At 42.0% G+C, this 18,292-nt stretch overlaps 1 protein-coding gene across 1 annotated transcript in view; it reads left to right on the plus strand.

Annotated features, from left to right (window-relative positions):
• Window positions 1–3,370: 3,370 nt before the first annotated feature.
• The window catches only part of Peli1 (pellino E3 ubiquitin protein ligase 1), a 50,920-nt gene continuing 35,998 nt past the window's right edge, over window positions 3,371–18,292 (plus strand). The window contains exon 1 of the mRNA XM_052198488.1: window positions 3,371–3,468. The gene's annotated coding sequence lies outside the window, so the exon portion shown is untranslated. The remainder of the gene's footprint in view (window positions 3,469–18,292) is intronic.

Raw genomic sequence — 18,292 nt, forward strand, 5'->3', positions numbered from 1 at the left:
CACACACACACACACATGCATGCACACATGCACACACACACGCTTATCTCTTATATGCTTTAGCTCAGTGGTTGGGCTCTTACACACACACACACACTTGTCTCTGATATGCTTTAGCTCAGTGGTTGGACTCACACACACACACACACACACATGCTTGTCTCTGATATGCTTTATAGCTCAGTGACTGGGCACTTCTATACACACACACACACACACACACACACACACACGCTTATCTTTAGCTCAGTGGTTGGGCTCTTACACACACACACACACACACACACACACACACACACACGCTCGTCTCTGATATGCTTTAGCTCAGTGGCCGGGCTCTTCTAAGCCTTCCTCAGCTGTCATGCCCTTCTTTTCACTCCCAACTCAGCACCTTAATTCTGCCCTTTGTTCCTTTTCCTTGTTCAGCCCCCCAAATCTGACCTCAGCTCAACTATGTTTCTAATATCCCACCTGCTACCGGCCCAGCTGGGGATGGCCACCCCGCCTGAGGTCTCACATGGCTGATGGCTCTTTCTCCCTCTGAAGCATGGCTTCAGACTTTTGCTCTCCCTTGCATCTGCCTGCCTGCCAGGAGGGAGTGGGGTTGGGAGAGAGGGTAAGACTGCAAATCCCGCCTATTTTGCCCAGCTCATTGGCCACTAGCTTCTTTATTAATTGATCAAGAACCAATCAGGGAACAGGACCGTCAGGGTTTATATGCGGATTCCTGATCAGAGCACCAGAAGTACCCGCCTACATTTATAATAAGCCTTAAATAGTACAAGATCTAGGCAGACATCTACCTTCTATGTTATTAGAATCTACTTTCTTATAGAATTATTAATATTTACTGTGTTCCACCTGGGATGCTCCTAACTCCCCTGGACAGGCCCCAGGGCCACATTTTTATGGCTCTCCTCCCCCATGGTGGCTCCTCCGTCCTCCTCCTGCATCTCCTCTCCTCCAGTCTCCTTGGACCCCAAGCCTGAGAAACGTAAACCCCACCCTTGTCTCTTCTGCCCAGCTATTGGCTGTTGGCATCTTTATTTACCAATCAGAAATAACTTGGGGAAGGGTCACAGATCTATGCACAGACTCCAAGTTTGGGGGCCCACACTTAGCTTTACAATTGAGAGCAAGGGCAAACCTCAACGTTGTTGTGTTTGCCTTAAATGTTTTTGATGAAGGGGATCTAGTATATTTACAATTTTTGCCATTCGGGCTGCTAGAGTGAGCACTCAACCCCACTGACCCGTCTCACAAGTCCTGGGGTGGTTTTTATATGTATTTATATGCATTTTATGTGCATTTACCCTGGTTAGGGTTCATGAATCTTCTCAAATACATCTTATCAAAAACTCACATTTGAATACTGCTTCCAGAAGAAAAAAAGATGACATTCTTTAGTGTATTACCCAAGCCCTTCATGGGCTTAGCTGTCTCCTTCATTTTCTTGAAGTTTCCCCTTGCTTCCCTCCCCAATGCCCTCTGCAACGGTCAGCAAATGTGTCCATTAGCCTTTGCGCCGTTCTGCACTGCCAGCAAATGTGTCCCTTAGCTTTCGTGTCCTTGCGTTCCCTGCGTGTCCCTGCTCCTTCCCCTCTCTCTTCCACCTTTGCCGATAAAATACACAAACATGAAAGCCGTAAGTCAGCCCACATTCAAATGATCTTTGAGGCGTTTCCTGACCCTGCCCGAGTCTGAGGCAGTCTGAATTTTCCTATGACAGCATAGCTCATACTGAGTCCATTTATCTGTCTCTTCCCTGGCAGAACGAGGGGACGCTGAATACAAAGTACGCCTCTTTTATATCTCTACAGCTCTATTTGCACATAGTAAATATCTTTACTTGTTTTTTAGTATTTTATTTAAATATCTATATTAAATATTTTAAATATAGATATTTTGCCTACATATATGTCTATGGGCCTATGAGGCCAGAAGATGGTGTTGGATTCCCTGAAGTTACAGGAGGTGGTTAGTGTCCACACTCTCTGGCCCCTATGTACTTGTTTCTTAAATTATTTATTTCTTCAATGAGCAAATAATTATGTGGTCTGTGGGCATCCAGACTTTCTGATCCTAAGATTATTTGAAAATCATTAGTTTCCTTTCTTGAAATATATGTCTGATTCCTTAGCATTAATGTTTTTTTCTTCCAGGTTCTAGGTAGTCTCTTAAGAGAAATTGAGGCAGGTTACCTCTAAGCCTTCTGGAGAGCCAGTACTGTATTTCCTCTATACTTCTTACCACCACCATATAAGCATACCCGAGTATTTAGAATGCTTGTAGACTTAGCTGAGCACCTCAACAACATACCCATACCTCGGTTCAGGTTTCTCATTATCAAAATAAAATTGGCTAATACATACATTGAACAGTTCTGAACTCTCTCCACTTATCTTTGAATTTATATTTATGGAATCTGGATGTCTGAAGAATTATAGATTTTCAGATGAATAGATTGTAGTACAGTGATCCAACAATGTTATTAATGCTGAATTTGAAGTTAAATGTAACTAACTGAACAAAGAAATTATGGGATTCTGTTAATGGTTATGCTCCCTACAGTTTTATAACCTAATTGCTAAAACACTAAGAACAAGTAGATTTTTAGTACCTTGGGTAATTCACTTGAAGGAGGCAAAGGAGGCAGGTATTTATGATTTGCAGAAGAAATCTAAACAACCAAGGAGATTGCCATGTCGACAGGAAGTTAGATTTCACTGGGCACTTCAAAGTGGTTGGGGGTGGGGTGAAGCAGGAGAGACTGGCTGTGGGCAGGAACCCAATGGCACCAAAGACACAAGACCAGCCTTGTTTAGTCAACTACAGTCCTGAACTTTCAGGCTTAGTGAATGGGTGACTATGGCAACAGTCCCCGCCCCATCTCCCTTTCCTAGGCACAACGCAGGCTCCTCCACAACAGATGCTTTTTTTTCTCAGTCAGAGAACTACAGTTCCCAAGAGCCCTCTCGGCACCGCCTCTCGATTTGGCCCTGCCCCTTGCCCTTATGCCCCGCCCTCCCGCTAGTCCCAGTCCCTCCCTCCCAGTGTGTGTCAGTGACCCAAAGGCGGTTCGAGGCGGAGGGACGGTCGGGGGCGCCGCCGCCGCCGCCTTCTCCAGCGCCAGCAACAGCAACAGCAACAGCAGCAGCAGCGGCAGCGGCAGCGGCAGCGGCGGCGGCAACCACAGGAGCAGCAGCAGCAGCAGTAGCGGCCGTGCGGCGCCACTGGATCTGCCTGCAGCTTGGGGAGCTCACCACAAAGCGGGCCCGAGCCCCTCTCTCTCTTCCGCGCTCCTCGGCGCTCGGCTCCGCGTTCCACTCGGCCTCGCTGGGCACGGCGGCTGGCGGGAAGGCGGCGGGCTCCGCTAGTGCCTGCGTTCAACCGGTGCTCGCGCCGCCCCCGCGCCCGGGTGTCCGCGCGGCGAGCCGAGCTGGCGATCCGGCCACCAGCAATCGTCCGGTGAGTGCGGCGCGGGCGGGGAACGGGGGCGCGAGGGCCGGCGGCGCGGAACTTCCTCCCAGTCTTTGCCGGTGGCGGCGCGGCGGCCTGCGCGCCCGCCCGCGGGGAGGCGGCGGGGAGGCGGCGGGGAGCAGAGTTTGCGGCGCCGCATCCCGCGCGGTGGGAGGAAGCGCCTTTGTGAGGAGCTGCCCGGAACGCCCTCCCCCTCGGCTGGAGCGGGCGCGCGGCGGAGGGGAGCCCCAGCCCGACGGCCCGGTTCTCGCTCCCGCGGCCGGCCTGCAGGCCGGAGAAGTGGAAGGGGAACAAAGGGGCGGTGGGCTTCTCTTTTGTTTGTGTGAATCTGATAACTTCTCTGCTTCCTTACATAACGCAGACTTCCAAGTTAGTCATTCTTTTTATTGTTATGATTATTGTCATCTTCTCTGCGTGCCTCTACGTTTCCTTTCATCTTGGGATCTCAGAGCATTTTAAAAACACTAATTAATTTCACCTCCCGGCCCTTGCCAAGCCCGTTTCCGTACGTGGGTAAACTGAGGTCCAGAAAGCCCTCAAATTGATGGATACGCTTGATGTACCGCGCCTGGTGGCTGAGGCTTCGAAAGCGTTTATGAGTAATAACTCATTCTCCAAATGCCCTGTGGAAAAGTTAAAGATGCTCATTTTACTTACAGGTTAAATGAAGTCTGGTAGAAGTCTGTGTAATTGTTAGGTAGTTGAAACAATAATTCTTTTTAAATAGTGTTTGAATCTTAAAACCTCAAAGGACTTTCTGAAAAATATCCCGAGTGGTGAAGATAATGTAAGTCATAAACTCACTTCGCCATCTGTTGTGTTTATATGTGCAAGTCTCTTGCACAGTCAGGCAGCAACGATGAGGAGAGGGGATAGTTTTTACTTAACCTACACTTAACATGTTTAGGCACTACACAGAATATACGCAGTGGTTTGAGCCCCAGCCCTCTTCCCATCAACAAATATTGAGCATCTCATCCACTGGACGCCTGATTATACCGAGAATTGAAGCTTTTGTGTATCAAAGATTGTTTTGATTCAAAGGCTCTTTACTTTCTGGTAGTAGAATGTTACTTTGTCTTCGTAGCAGGTGGTCTTTTGTGTCAGATAGGACAGTGTCTTTTCCCCACATTGACAAGAGTTTGCCTAGTAGTGTGAATTTAAAGTTTTTGAATTATGGAAAGCGTACAGTTCCTCAATTTCTTCTATTTCGGTGTATGATGCATTTTCACAGGTAACATATTTTCTCAGAGTACTCAAATACACAGATTTGAAACATTCTCCTTATTGCCTAAATACAGCATATAAATTCTTGTGTTTTCTTTTTTTTTCACAGTTAACATCTGTAGTAAATACTCTGAGGGTAATTAATCTCGGTACTTTTAAACACTTTGGGTACCAAATGGAAGGTGTGAAAAATTTAAATCAAGTGTTATTTCTACAAGTTCTTTTCCTAAATTGTATGAAATTTAGAACTGTAATAACATTATTTTCATTTACTCGCTTAATTTAATTTTGTAATGCCCCCAGGTTTTAAATCTAGTAGGTGTGTCAGAAAACGAAAGTGAGACTTTAGGTATTTTTTTTCCTCTGTTCCCCAACCTATCCCCTTTTGAAGCTTGTTAAGACATCTGTTTAGCAATTTGAAAATGAAACAGTCAAGTGTATGGAATATCGCTTATATGGTTATAGTGTTTCATCTGATAAATTTAAGGAAACTTACCACCAAGGTTTTTAGTGTAAACTAGTAAACTGGAAATTGCCTTAGTTGCAGATTTGGGAGTGGCATTTAAGTAACCTTATATTGAGCTTTTTTCATAGTACTTACCAACCATTTGTACTTTTAAAGAATCCACTAATAGTGCCTTTACCCTGTCTGATTCCAGGAGTCCAGAGGCAAAAATTAGAGAAGTTTGCCTTTGCTGCTTTCCTGAGTTCTTTGGACCCCTTAAAACAAATGGCCAAGCATTACAGGGCAGGAAATGGAGCTGAGGTAGTTTCCAGGGGAGCCTCGGAGGGTTCCTATTTGCCTTAGTTTCTGCTTCCGTTTTCCTTGTCCAGTGTCAGTTGTATTTTAAGTCCCTTGGTTTAGAATGTGCTCCACTGTGGTTGCCCAGCAGATAGGTGTGAAGGGCTGTAGAAGTTCTCCTCTGTGAACAGTTTTTCTGTTCATAGAGAAATGTAAAGCAGATTGAAAAACCTATCAATAGAACCAAAATTAATAAATAGATAAGGCAACTGACAAGGATTTTAGGAAGTATAATATTAAATTATAAATGTTTCTTGGAGACATTTATAAATAAGGAACAAAATTCTAGCTGAAGTCCCAGACAATAAATTACACATAGCACAGACTTTGAGTTTACAAATTTGTAGCCATCTTTCTCAGAGCCCTTCTTCATATATCATAGAAAAGTCTATATAACATACTCTTTCAAATGACTTGGGTTGTCCTAGAGTTTCTAACTACACTTTGTGGTAGAGTTTTTACATGTCATTGTTAGAATCTTACCTCTGCTAGGGGAAAGCTCACCTCAGCCTACACTAATTTGTAGGATCTTAAAACAAGAAATACAGGCCATTCAGAGATCTGGATATGATTTCAAGTTATCTATTAGCTTTTTATGCTAATTAAAACAGCTTTTATGCTGTTTTAATAGATCAGTGCTTGGAAATACTGGCTAATATGCTATACTTAGTAAATCCTACGTCATTTTTGTTCTGGTGCTAAAGAGAAGCATGAGATTTCTTGGGGGTATTTTACAGGTTTTGTTTGAGAGTTTTTTTCAGATCAGATTTTTGCCTTGTAGTATTTCCCACCTTAGCCCTGAACTGAAGATCCTCCTCCCTAGCCTCCCCAGCAGTGCTCTGTGCCGGGAAGATGGGAAGCTTTTGGTGAAATAGGTAGCTACTTTCAGAAATAATTTAGAGAAAAGGGGCTCCATTGGACGACTTAAAAGAAACTAATTGCATGTGGTTCTCAAACATTTTTCTCCCAAGAATGTTACATGGGATGTTTTAGATGATGGAGATCATCAAAGAGGATGATGGTGGTGGTGGTGATGATGGTGGTGATTTGCCACAGTAAATGCCACTTCAGACAAACAGAGTTTTGCGTTTTACTTATTTTTGTGTGTGAGCAAGATAGATGTTTGTTACCCACCTACAGAAGCTTTTTCTTAGAGGTAGATTCCAGAGAATAGTTGTGGGAGTTGTCTTCTATGGTGTGGGTCTAGAGGTTGACTTCAGATCAGCAGGCTTGACTGAGACCTCATAGGAGCTTTACTCTGAATTTTGTAATATTACACTTCAAAATACCATTTACAGAAAAATAGGATGTTACTGACGTTTACAAATGTGAAAACTAACACAGTACACATGGACTTTACTTCCTTTTCAAAGCATTTGTTGTTGCTTTTATTTTATAATGAACCTCTTGGGATGGGAGTAACATAAAATATCTAGTTTCCCATGATTTTCTACTTTTTTTTTTTTGGCCACAATTTGCTCTATTCCACCCCCACTTTCTAGAATAAGAAAAAAAATTAAGGATACTTAAACACTCTCACTTATTATATATACTAAATGCCAGCTGAATTTCAACATACAAAGTATGGTCAGCTCTGTTTTGGAAGTAGAAGTGTACTTCTGAGGGCATTAAAGCAAGCAATATCAAATAAATACCCTGTTATATTCTAATTTCTGATTGCTTAGTAGTGACTGTTGTTGTACTAGGTTTAGAAAACTGGCTCTCTAGGTTTCATTTATTGCTACTAGAATTTGATAAGAAAGCCAAACTATTTCTTCAGTAAATATTGGGTTTAGGGAAGGGTCAACGCATCACACTGAGTGTTCTTGGTTACCTCACATTCTAATCACAAGACTCAAACAACAAGATGAGCGAGCGCACTGAGACTGGCACTAAGCAGTTGCGAGCATCTGTGAGGCCCTGGGTTCAAACGCCAGCACCACCACATTAAAAATTTAAAAGTATTTCACATCTCAAGGGTGAATAACTAGGCTTATTTCATATATTTCCAAAAGTAAGAGAGTAATAAGAAATGGTTAAGATTTAAAATTGCCTTAAGAGGGATAGCAACCAAATATATGGACTTGAGTTCGATGGTGCTTTGAGCAAGTTAACTGTGAAAGGATATCTGCGCAAAATATGACAGTTTAAACTCTAGATGTTTAATGAAGGGAATTGTCAGTTTTTCTTTTAAGGTATGATAATAGGAATCTTTACTTTGTAGAGCTAATTAATAAAATATAATTTTTAGGGGTTGTGGAGATGGCATAGGCAGTAGAGTGCTTCTTGCAAAAGCAGGAGAGCCCCAGTTTGATCCTTGTGTTCATATAAAAAGCCTGGCATGGTGTCACCTGCCTATCATTCCAGGACTGGGTAAGTATAAACAGGATGATTCCTACGGCTTGCTAGCCAGCCAGTCTAGCTGAATCAAAGAGCCTATTTGATTAGGTGGAACCAAAACCCAACCCAAACCAAACAACCAAACAAACAGACCAAGCAAACAAAAAGACTGAGGTGGAGCGCCGTTGAGGAAGGTATCCAATTTGTCGACTTCTGGCCTCCTAGGATGGATGCATACACTCAATAGGATGTCTGAAAGGTTTTGTTTTAAGTTATTTGAAAAGGGGGAAACATTGATGGTAATTGGCCTAGATTGAAAATGGTTGGGGTAGATGTCACACATATAGATACAAGAAACTTCATAATTCTTTGTACTTTTGTGTAATACTTAAAATGTTGTACACATATGGAAGTGTATGAAGGAAGTAGGAGAGGGACTATGGAGAGAAAGGGAGGTAAAGGGCATCAGGAAAGGCCATTTAGGGATGTATCCTGCATAACTGGATAATGCTTTCCCAGAAGACTTATGTTATTAAATAAAAGTTCAGTGCTGGGTGTGGGGTACCACATTATGAATTATCAGTCATGGAGGTCCAAGAGGAGCTCCAAATAATACAGGATGCAGCCAGTCGCTCTTGGTTACCCACCAGAACTGGATAAGACCCTAGTACTGAAATCACCTTTTACCTTGGTTGCAGGACATGGGGAAGTCATGCTGGACCTGAGCTCAGAGCTCTCCCTGCTGACCAGCTTTCACAGTGCTAGAAGAAACTATGTAGGTGTTTAGTGAGGAAAAGTTTGTCAATGGTCTTAAGCAACTGTGAATTGTGTGATCTATAATTCTAATCTGCCAGGCAAGATGTGCCTGCTGCTACAATAGTAGCATAACTATTACAGTAGTAGCCAACCAGTTTTAGGTCATATTATAAGCCTACTACACAGGGATAGTTCATACTAGATACTTTAAACCTTGTCAAGAGCCCTGGATAAGGAGGCCCTAGAAGAGAATGTAATTTGTGCACACACAACCACAGAGTATCAGGAGATAATGTCAGAATGGTAAAGAGCATATCGAATAAAAAGGGTATGAATAAATAGGGCTGTCCATTCTTGTTTTGTGTGTGTGTTGCACATACACATATATACATATGTACATATATATATACACACACACATAAAATAGTCTTTAGAATAGCCATTATGAAAACCATGTATTATTCAACATTAAGATTGCTCAGAATAGTTTTAAAGGTTCTTTTTTTTTTAAAGGCAGTCTAAACAGCCACACATGAAAATAGTTCATTACTTTGTGTTTATTCTTTGACATAAAATAGGAAGTAACATGAAGCTGTTTCTAAAAATCCACTCTGAGAAAGCAGTTACTATTTTCAAAAACTAGATCCACCCATGATCCTAGAAGGAGTTTTAATAATGTTCTGGGCAGTTACAGTATTTGGAATGAGGTATAACTCTGAATGGGACTGTGTAAAAAGCAAACGATTTGTTGGATATTTATGTTCTGAATATTAAAACAGATAGGTGCGCGTGGCCATGTACATTTCTTAATGCTTAAATGATCAAAAGCAGTTGTTGGATTCAGGTTTCCTGTACATACTGGGTTTAAGGCTAAGTAGTACTTTCAGTGCTGACCAGTTAGTAGAGCATCTTTTGATGAAGCATAAGGTTGGGGAGTTGGAAGATAACAGTAGAATGTCAAGAGCTGAGTGTGGGGCTTGGGGGTGGCTCGGTCACAGTGAGCTTGAAGGCCTGAGAGGCTCACTGGCGCCCCTGGAACAGAAGCAGAGCTTAGTGCCACGTGCCTGTATCCCAGCGCTGCAGAGGTGGAAAGCGAGGCGCTCTCTCGAGCTCACTGGCTGGCTGGCTTTGCTCAAACGGTGAGCTCCAGGTTCTTGAAGAGATTGTATCTCAAAAGTAAGGAAAACAGTTGAGGAAGACACCTCCGTCAACCTCTGGCCATCACACATGTACACGTGCAGATGAGTCTGACTTACAAATGGCGGAGTCCTGCTTAATTTCTCAGATCAGTTAATAGAGTTAAATCTTTTTTTAGAGCTATGGGGAAATCAGATCTTTTAGTGTTTGTATTAATCCTTGAGAATTTTCATACAGTGTATTTGGTCATTAGTCACTCTCACTGCTCCCATATCCACCTCACCCCGTCTCCAAGTTGGTGTCTTAAAAAATAATAATAGCCCATCCAGTCCAACTTGCTGCCTGTCTATTCCTGGGTGTAAGATCATTTACTGGAGCCTCGTTGATCTACTAGGGAGCCATCAACTGTCAGAAGCCCTTCAGGTCTAGGAGTTCAGGTGCTGTCTCCACATTGGAATGTTGACTGGCTTGATCTAGTGCAGACAGCTGTGGCTGCGGTGAGTTCCAGTCAGTTACTTAAGCTTTGTACCTTTTTCTAGCAATGGATTCCAGATTGCTAGTCTTGGCTTGTGTGGCGCAAGGTGCCGTAACTTAACATCTCTGCTCTTTTCACTTTCATCTTTCCAATTTTGTCACTGGCTTTCCTTCATTTTTTTAAGACTTATTTTATATGTATATTTTGCCTCCCTGTATGTATATGTACCATGTGGAAGCCAGAGAGAGGTGTCCAATACTCTGGAGTTGTAGACAGTTGTAAGCCACATTGTAAGCCCTGGGAATTGAACACAGGTCCTCTACAAGAGCCGAGAGTGTTCTTAACCCCTGAGCCATCTCCCGTGCTTCCTGCATGCTCCTTTGCCAGCTTAGCCATGCCTGTTTGTTGCTTTTGCATATGGTCTTCTACCCAGTGTGCCATTGTTGTGCCAATAAAATGAACTTGAGCGAAGGACCTAGAAGTGAGGATAGCACATGTGGCAGTCTCCTGTTTCTCCTTACCTGATGGGGTTTTTAACTTCTTTGTCCTTGTTTTTTCCCATGTGTCAGTTAGACTCTATAGACAACTATTTGACCTGAGGGATTATATTTTTAGATCACATAGAACTGTATGTTGTTAGAACAGTGTTTGATAGCAGAATTCATAGCTGAGTAGAATTTCAAAGGGTATTTTCAACTCTTGATATTGGTAGTCTTGTCCAAAATTGTGTACTTGGAGACTTAATCAGTACTATGCACATGACCTTAGGGGAGAAATGTCTGGATTTCATTGCGCTTTTTTACCATATTCAGCAGAAGACGGGAAAAGATGGTAAGGTGATGACAGGTGTACACCTTCCTTCCACAAGAATAAAATACGAAGTGATTGGCTTTGATTTTTCCTGCTTGTTTACTGTAGTTTTCAGCATATCACTAGGGTTACTTTTTTGAAGGCTCAGTTAAGTTCAGTTTTATTTTTTCACATAAGTTGAAACGTTAGAAGGTACTTGGTTGGTTCTTCAAAACCTTAATGCTGCATCCCTGATTCCTAGCAGATCCCATCCATAGTGTTTCAGTTTCTGTGGGCTTATCCCAGATTTAATGAATTGTGACTATAGAAAGTTGGTTTTCTTCATTTCAGGCTATGGTTAACATGGTGAATTTTCTTCAGATTGTTTTCATTACCATTCTGTGTATTTACCATAAAAGGACAAGAACATCCAAATCACAAACTTAATTAAGTTTATTACTCATGAGAGAAAATGTGTTAAAATATGTGTCTTTGTAAGGTAGTAGCTGTTTTTAATTAGAAACTACAACTCTATCTGTAGACTGAATCCATTGGAATGCTCTTTATATGTACTTTACTGTAATTCTCTCATAAATAAGATGATTCAGTCTCTGAACCAGCTTTCACAGTTTAGCTGAGAGCTATGACAGATGTTGAGGAGGCTCTTAAACCGTTGAGTATAGGGCATACTGACTTTAGTGATCTGAAAAACAAAAAATGTATCACTGACATTCAAAAAGAAAATGTTTCTGCTAAAGTTTCCTAGTTGTGTGACTTTAAATAAACGAGGTTGGTTTTCTGGTATATAGATTACAAAGCTGCCTTGAAAATGGTTTCCAAAAAGGATTTGCTGGGTTTCATAACTATGTAGGCTGTTAATGATTCAGTAGGCCCCTCATTCTCCTCCTACCACCTTATATTGAAAACTCCTTCATAGCATCAGAGTGCCCTGAGTCATAATGGTTAAACTCTAAAGAAGAACTGTCATATGGAAAAATTCACCATGTGAAGTGAAATTGTCAGGAAGTAGTTTGAGTCAGAGATTCATTGATCACAGTGATATACCTACAGATTGTGAGCTTCATTTAAATCTTTGAATGTACTTACATGAACATGTCTTTATTATAGGATTGCAAGCCATATAATAGTCTAATAAAACCTCCAAAGGTGTGTGTTCCCTCCCTCTAAATTTTAACTAATTTGGTTTTTTTATCTGTTACATTAAAAGAACATTTTATTTTATAAATACATCAGAGAAGAGAGACAGTATATTGCTGGGTTAAAATCTCAATCACTGAAGTTGAGGGACCTAAGAATTCTGATTTGTTTATTAAGTTTTTGGCTGTGTTGTATTTCATTTAACCCACCTTAATCTTAGCTTCCTGTCTTTCGAAGTCATATGCTCTGTGGTAGTTATGTTCTCCTTGGAACCCCGCATGAAAGCTACAAGACATTGCTGATCATAAACCAGCTTCAGAAGGCTTTTGGCTTTTTGAGTCTGAATCTTCTCTCTGTTACCTGGGATGCTTTATGACCATCCAGCCGTAACTTCCTGAGTGCTATGTTGGCATTAGAGAAGTGCACCGCAGTGCTCAAGCAGACACCCTTCTTGATACATTTGATATAGTATGGACATTTTAGATGAAGTCTATTTGTCATCTTCCAGCTTCAAGATTCCATGGCTTCCAATACTTTGCCTATAGGATGTCTCTCTTCTGTACTGACTTGCTTCTATAGAGACAGTCTGTACTATTGTCTCTGCATTGATGATTCAAACTTGACATTATGTGAACTTAAGAATTCTTTATATTCAGGGATAGCATTTTAATGTTTTATAAAAGTATATTAAAAGATTGAAGAAAATTTACACGGACACTTCAAATTCCAAAAGGGATAAAAACAAATTAAAATACTTGACATGAATTTAAATCAAGTTAAAATCATTTTAACTTGATTTAAATTCATGTCAAGTTCTAAAGACTCTCTAACATAAATCTCATGTAAATGAAGTTCAGAATAGTGCTTGTAGACAAACCATGAAACCAGAGATTAAAAGCTTGCTTTCTAGCTCTGTGCGCTGGCTTTTGACATGGTTGTCCTCTTTATCTACTTAGTGGAACCATCGCTTCTCAGGTGGGAGATCATTCTATGTCTGGGCAGAGCTGAAGTTCTTATTTGTTTACTTAGGATTTTTGAAACATGTTCTTATTTTGCAGTATCACAAGTTGGCTTTGAACTCATCCTCCTGTCTCAAACTTCCCACGTGTTGAGATTATAGGTGTGCTGCTACAGTGAGCTTTGTACCACATTTTACTTAATAAAGCAAGTAGTGATTTCAAGGCTATTTTGATTTGGTGGGAGAAGGGAGCTCTCAAAGGTGCTCTGTTTCTTTTTCTTCAGTTCTTCTATCATCACTAAACTGTGTTTGAAAGTTATTTCTGGACTCACTCCCCAATTTTCAGTCCACTAGTTCCTTTAATTTTGGTCTTTTCCCCAGTCTGGGTAATATTCTCTGGAAAGTAGCTTTGATTAGAGGAAAACTGAAGGCAGACCCCTCCTTCACAGGATTAACAGCTCTGTCCTGTGTTGCCTGGGCAGTTGACTTGCTTTACTTAACCTTTCAATGATCTAAACACCTTTCTACCAGCATGGAAAGGAATAAAAAAACACTCTGTTCAGTCCATAGCACAGAGCAAATATAAAGTAGATGTCCAGAAATGAGAAAGGATTTTTATGACTCTCTCCTGCTCTGATTATTTTTGTCTGATGGCACTGGTTCTAGTAGCTGTGTGCTTCTCATGCGTCCTCAGATTGTTCTTATATAGTGAAAGAACAAACTGAGGCATTTTGTGTTTGTGTGTGAATGAAAATCACAAAATAGAGAGGGAGATATTAAAAGCAATTAAATGTACAGATCAGAACAGCGCAAGGTGCAATGAGAGAACAGCAGAGGGAACTCATGTCTGTAAGCCATCAGGAACAAGAAGGCACCAGTTAGTTTGAACTAGAGCAGTATTGTTCAGGCTTAGGAATATGGCATGAGCAAAGACCTGTAGTGTGTGCTGAGACTGCTTCAGAAGTCAAACAGTGGCATAGTGGTGGGGTGGGATCCAAAGGATTATAGAGAAGGAAATACTGAGGACATCAGTTTTCTGATATGAACCATTACTGGGTTAGTTTTGGTAATGATGCCATTTACTGAGACTGCAGTGGGCCAGATGGCCAAGGAATAAACCCTTGAGTTTATCAGTTGAAAATTTGACCAAATAAAACCCAGTTCTGTCAGTTCCCTGCACTGTATTCCTATTTTCTGGTATGTCTGTCCAAGTGCATTGCCTTGGCTTACAAAGTTGTATGGCTTGCTTTAACCTGACTTATGGCCTACTCTAACCTGACTTGCTAGCTTTGCTGTCCCCCGCCCCCCATCTTCATGCTTGATTAGTTTCTTTTCTGTTGCCATGATAAAACACTGACTTTAGCTCAGCAACTTAAAGAAGATGGAGTTTATTTTGGCTTATTGTTTCAGGGGAAGAGTCCATCATAGTGGGGACAGCATGTCATGTGAGCAGGAGCAGGAAGCTGACTGGTCACATTTTATCTTCACACACAGGGAACAGAACAGGAAGTAGAGTGAAGCTGTAAATTCAAAATCTGCCCCCAGTGACCTGCAATGCCTTCAACTAGGATCCAAGAGGAACATGTCTCTTTGAAACCACTATAGTGCTTAAACCATTAAAAAATTCTTATTCTTTGCCAAAGCAGTTTTGAATCTCTGCATAGTTGTCCCTTTGTTTGCAATAAATGCCTTTGCCTGAGCCTTTCCATTGGTTGGACACTTGGTATATTATACAGAGAATCTTCTTCAAGTTTAGGGTCTCAGACCTCTCTCCTGTTTGGTTAGTGTCTTTATGATAATGCTTATGTGAAATACCCTTCCCTTTCATCCTCTTCCCTTTCTCCTTCCTTCTCCCCCCTCTTCATCTTTTGTAACCCAGGCTGGCTTCCAGGAGGATCTTGAACTTTTGAACTTCTTCCACTTCCCAAGTGCTACGGCTACAGGCAGCAGCACCAACTCAGGACTTTTTGGTTTTTTGGATTTGGTTTTTTGAGACAGGGCTTCTCTGTGTAGCCCTGGCTGTCCTGGAACTCACTCTGTAGACCAGGCTGGCCTCGAACTCAGAAATCCGCCTACCTCTGCCTCCCAAGTGCTGGGATAACAGGCGTGCGCCACCACCGCCCGGCTACCAACTCAGGACTTAATGCAGGCTAAAAGCACTCAGCAGCTGAGCTGCACCCCAGTCCTGGGATTCTCTTTTAACTCATCTGGATTCACTTTAGAGGGCATGAGCTGTATGTATAGAGATCTAAATTTATTGTGTTTTGTTCTTAGAGCCTACAGATTCAGGGGAGAACTCAGAAAATCCCGTGGGTGGGGTATTATTATTATTGTTATTATTATTATTCCAGTCAAACCTAAACCTCTACCCTCTAAACTTGGATGAATGATCTTTGCTCCCAAGAGGCCCAAGCACTGTTTTACTAGGTTATAGCTTTGTAAGGATGAGGATCAGTTCTTAGTTTTGTTGTTTCCCTAGTGCCTAATACAACATGTTGTTGGGTTGTTTTGTTTTATGTTTTCAGTGTGTGGGTGTGAGTGTGGTGTGTTTGATGGGCATCTTACTATTTAACCTAGGTTGGCCTTAAACTTGCAGTTCTCTTGCCTCAGCCTCCTGAGTTCTAGACTTACAGAATTATAAGCACATAGGTGCTTAACTTGCAATTGGGGAGATTTTCATTAGTAGATCATAGTTTCTCTGTTGAATGCTTACCCACAATGTCCATTATATGTAGTGGTATTGGTGGCTCTCAGAGGGACAAAGTTTGAATGTAATAGCATGTCTCAGATGTTTGCAAGATATATTAACTTAACTTTTTTCATATATGTCTTAGGGTTTCTATTGCTGCGACAAAAGACCATGACCAAAAAGCAAGTTGGGGAGGAAGGGATTTATTCTGCTTACATGTCCACATTTCTAGTCATCACCAAAGAAAATCAGGACAGGAACTCAATCAGTGAAGTGTTTTAAATCCCAGGGGTTTTTTCTTAACTTATTATTGATTCATCTCCTCCTCCCCTTCCCTCCACCCTTGCAACCTCCCCACCAAAATAAAAGGCAACCAAATAAAAATAAACAAAGCATAGAAAACATCTCATGGGGAAGTAGTGTGTCACAGTGTGTCCCACAGTCTGTCACAGTGTGTCCCACAGTCTATCACTCTGTCCGCCCGTCTTCACTTGCATATGTCATTGCAATAAGTTCATTGGTCTGCTTCAAGGCCTCTAGCTTCTGTGACCCCATCAGCACTGCAACTCCCTGGGGCTCCCCTCAGGTATCCTGTGTCATAGAGTGTGTCGTGGAGTTTTTGCTATGCCACTTTGTGCTCCTAGTGGGTTGTTCCAGCCACCTGCCCTGGAACTCTTTGGATTCCTGAAAGACACACACACATTAGTTTATTTTTGAAATTCCTTGGCTAACTCAATGACTGAGCACTCCTAAACCTTCCCCTGCTACCCCAGACTCAATCGGGGAAGTGGCCAGTGGCCACCCACCCAATTCTCATATGGCGGTTGACTTTCTCTCCTGAAACTCCTGCGTCCCATACTTCTTCCCAGACTCATAGCACAACCTCTTTCTTTTCTCCCCAGAGTCCTAGCCTGGGGGACTCTAAGTGTCCCACCCTGTCTCCCTTCGTCCAGCCTTTGGCTACCAGCATCTTAGATGATCTATCTAAAACCAGTTGAGGACAAGGACCTTCAGAGTTTGGACATGCAGATTCCTGATTGAATCAAAGCATTGGAACCAATCTCCAATAATGGAGGTCTGCAGCTTTAGATCAGCAGGACTGTCCCTTTCAGACATCCCAACCCTCTGAAGATGCTAACATTTTGGGATGATCTAGCTAGGTTACTTAATGCCTCTATCTGCAGGAAGCAGGGTTATCTCTCTGCTCCCATGCCCCCAGGTTGGCTCATCTGCACCACACCTCCAGAGCCAGCTCCACTATGCTGCTCAGTCAAGGCTCAAGGCCCACTCTCCCAAGTGCTGTAGCTGGCAAGGGATTCAGCCAGCTCTGCCGTTCTCACAACCTCAGGGCTGACTTACCTGCACTTGCTGTCAGTGCCAACTCCACTGTGTTGCCCAGGTGAGGCACAAGGCCTGTTCTCTCTGCTCTCCCAACTACCACAGGTGGCGAGCGGTACAGGTGGTGTGTGGTGCGTGGTGAGGGGAGAGCATTGTCCCCTGCACCCACAACACCTCATGGCAAATGAGTGGTGGGGTCAGCGTGCCCTCTGGGCACTCACCTGTACCTCCTCCACCAGGGCTAGCCCAGGCTAGGTACAGGCCCACTTTGCATCTGGTGAGGGGCAGGTCCAGCTTACCTACTCTTAGGACCCAGCTGCTTTTTACATTGAAACTTTGATGTTAGTACTTCGATGCTTTTATATTAAAATTTGTGTATCGTCACATTTACTTAATTCCTAGATAGTTTACCCCTTATCTTTCCTTCCCATTACTTGTTACTTTTTTTTTATTGCTAGTTTCTTTAATTATTTGTAGGAAAATATTGTTTATTGATAATATGAGACAGAAAATACAAAGCCCCATGGCCTTGAAAGGAGGGTAGACTTAGGAAACCCAGAACCATCTGTGAGGAAAAATGTTTTCATCTTATCTTGGAACTGAATTCTATGCTAGTCTATGAATCCTAATATATTTACTCTAAGGAAAACAAACATACTTGAAATAGTTTTTGTATTAGTTCATACCATTGTAATAAGAAACCCAGCTTGTAACAGAGTTAAGTAGATGGGAATGTATTGATTTATATAAATTGGAGTTCCACCTGAAGCTCAAATAATGTTACCAACACTTTCCTTTCATTAAAAAGTTTTATGTGAGTTTGAATCAATTATATGCCTTATCCCCTCCTCTACTTTTTCCCACCAACTTCACATGTTCTCTCTCTCTTTATAAAATACTTACTGAATCTGTTTAATGCTGCATGTATAGGCAAGGGCGTGATACCTTTCATAGAAGCATGCCTGAATCCCTGAAGAAAACGGGATCTCCTTCCTCAGCAAGCATTCACTGTCAATATCTCCTCAGACAGGAGTGAGAATTTATGAGCCCCTCTCAATCTATGTGGGATTTTGGCTGGCTAGACCTTGTAGAGGTCTTTTGTGTGAGTCATAGGAATTATAAGTTCATGTTTACAATGGTCCT

The sequence above is a fragment of the Apodemus sylvaticus genome, chromosome 11 (assembly GCF_947179515.1).
Source record: "Apodemus sylvaticus chromosome 11, mApoSyl1.1, whole genome shotgun sequence".
NCBI lineage: Eukaryota > Metazoa > Chordata > Mammalia > Rodentia > Muridae > Apodemus > Apodemus sylvaticus.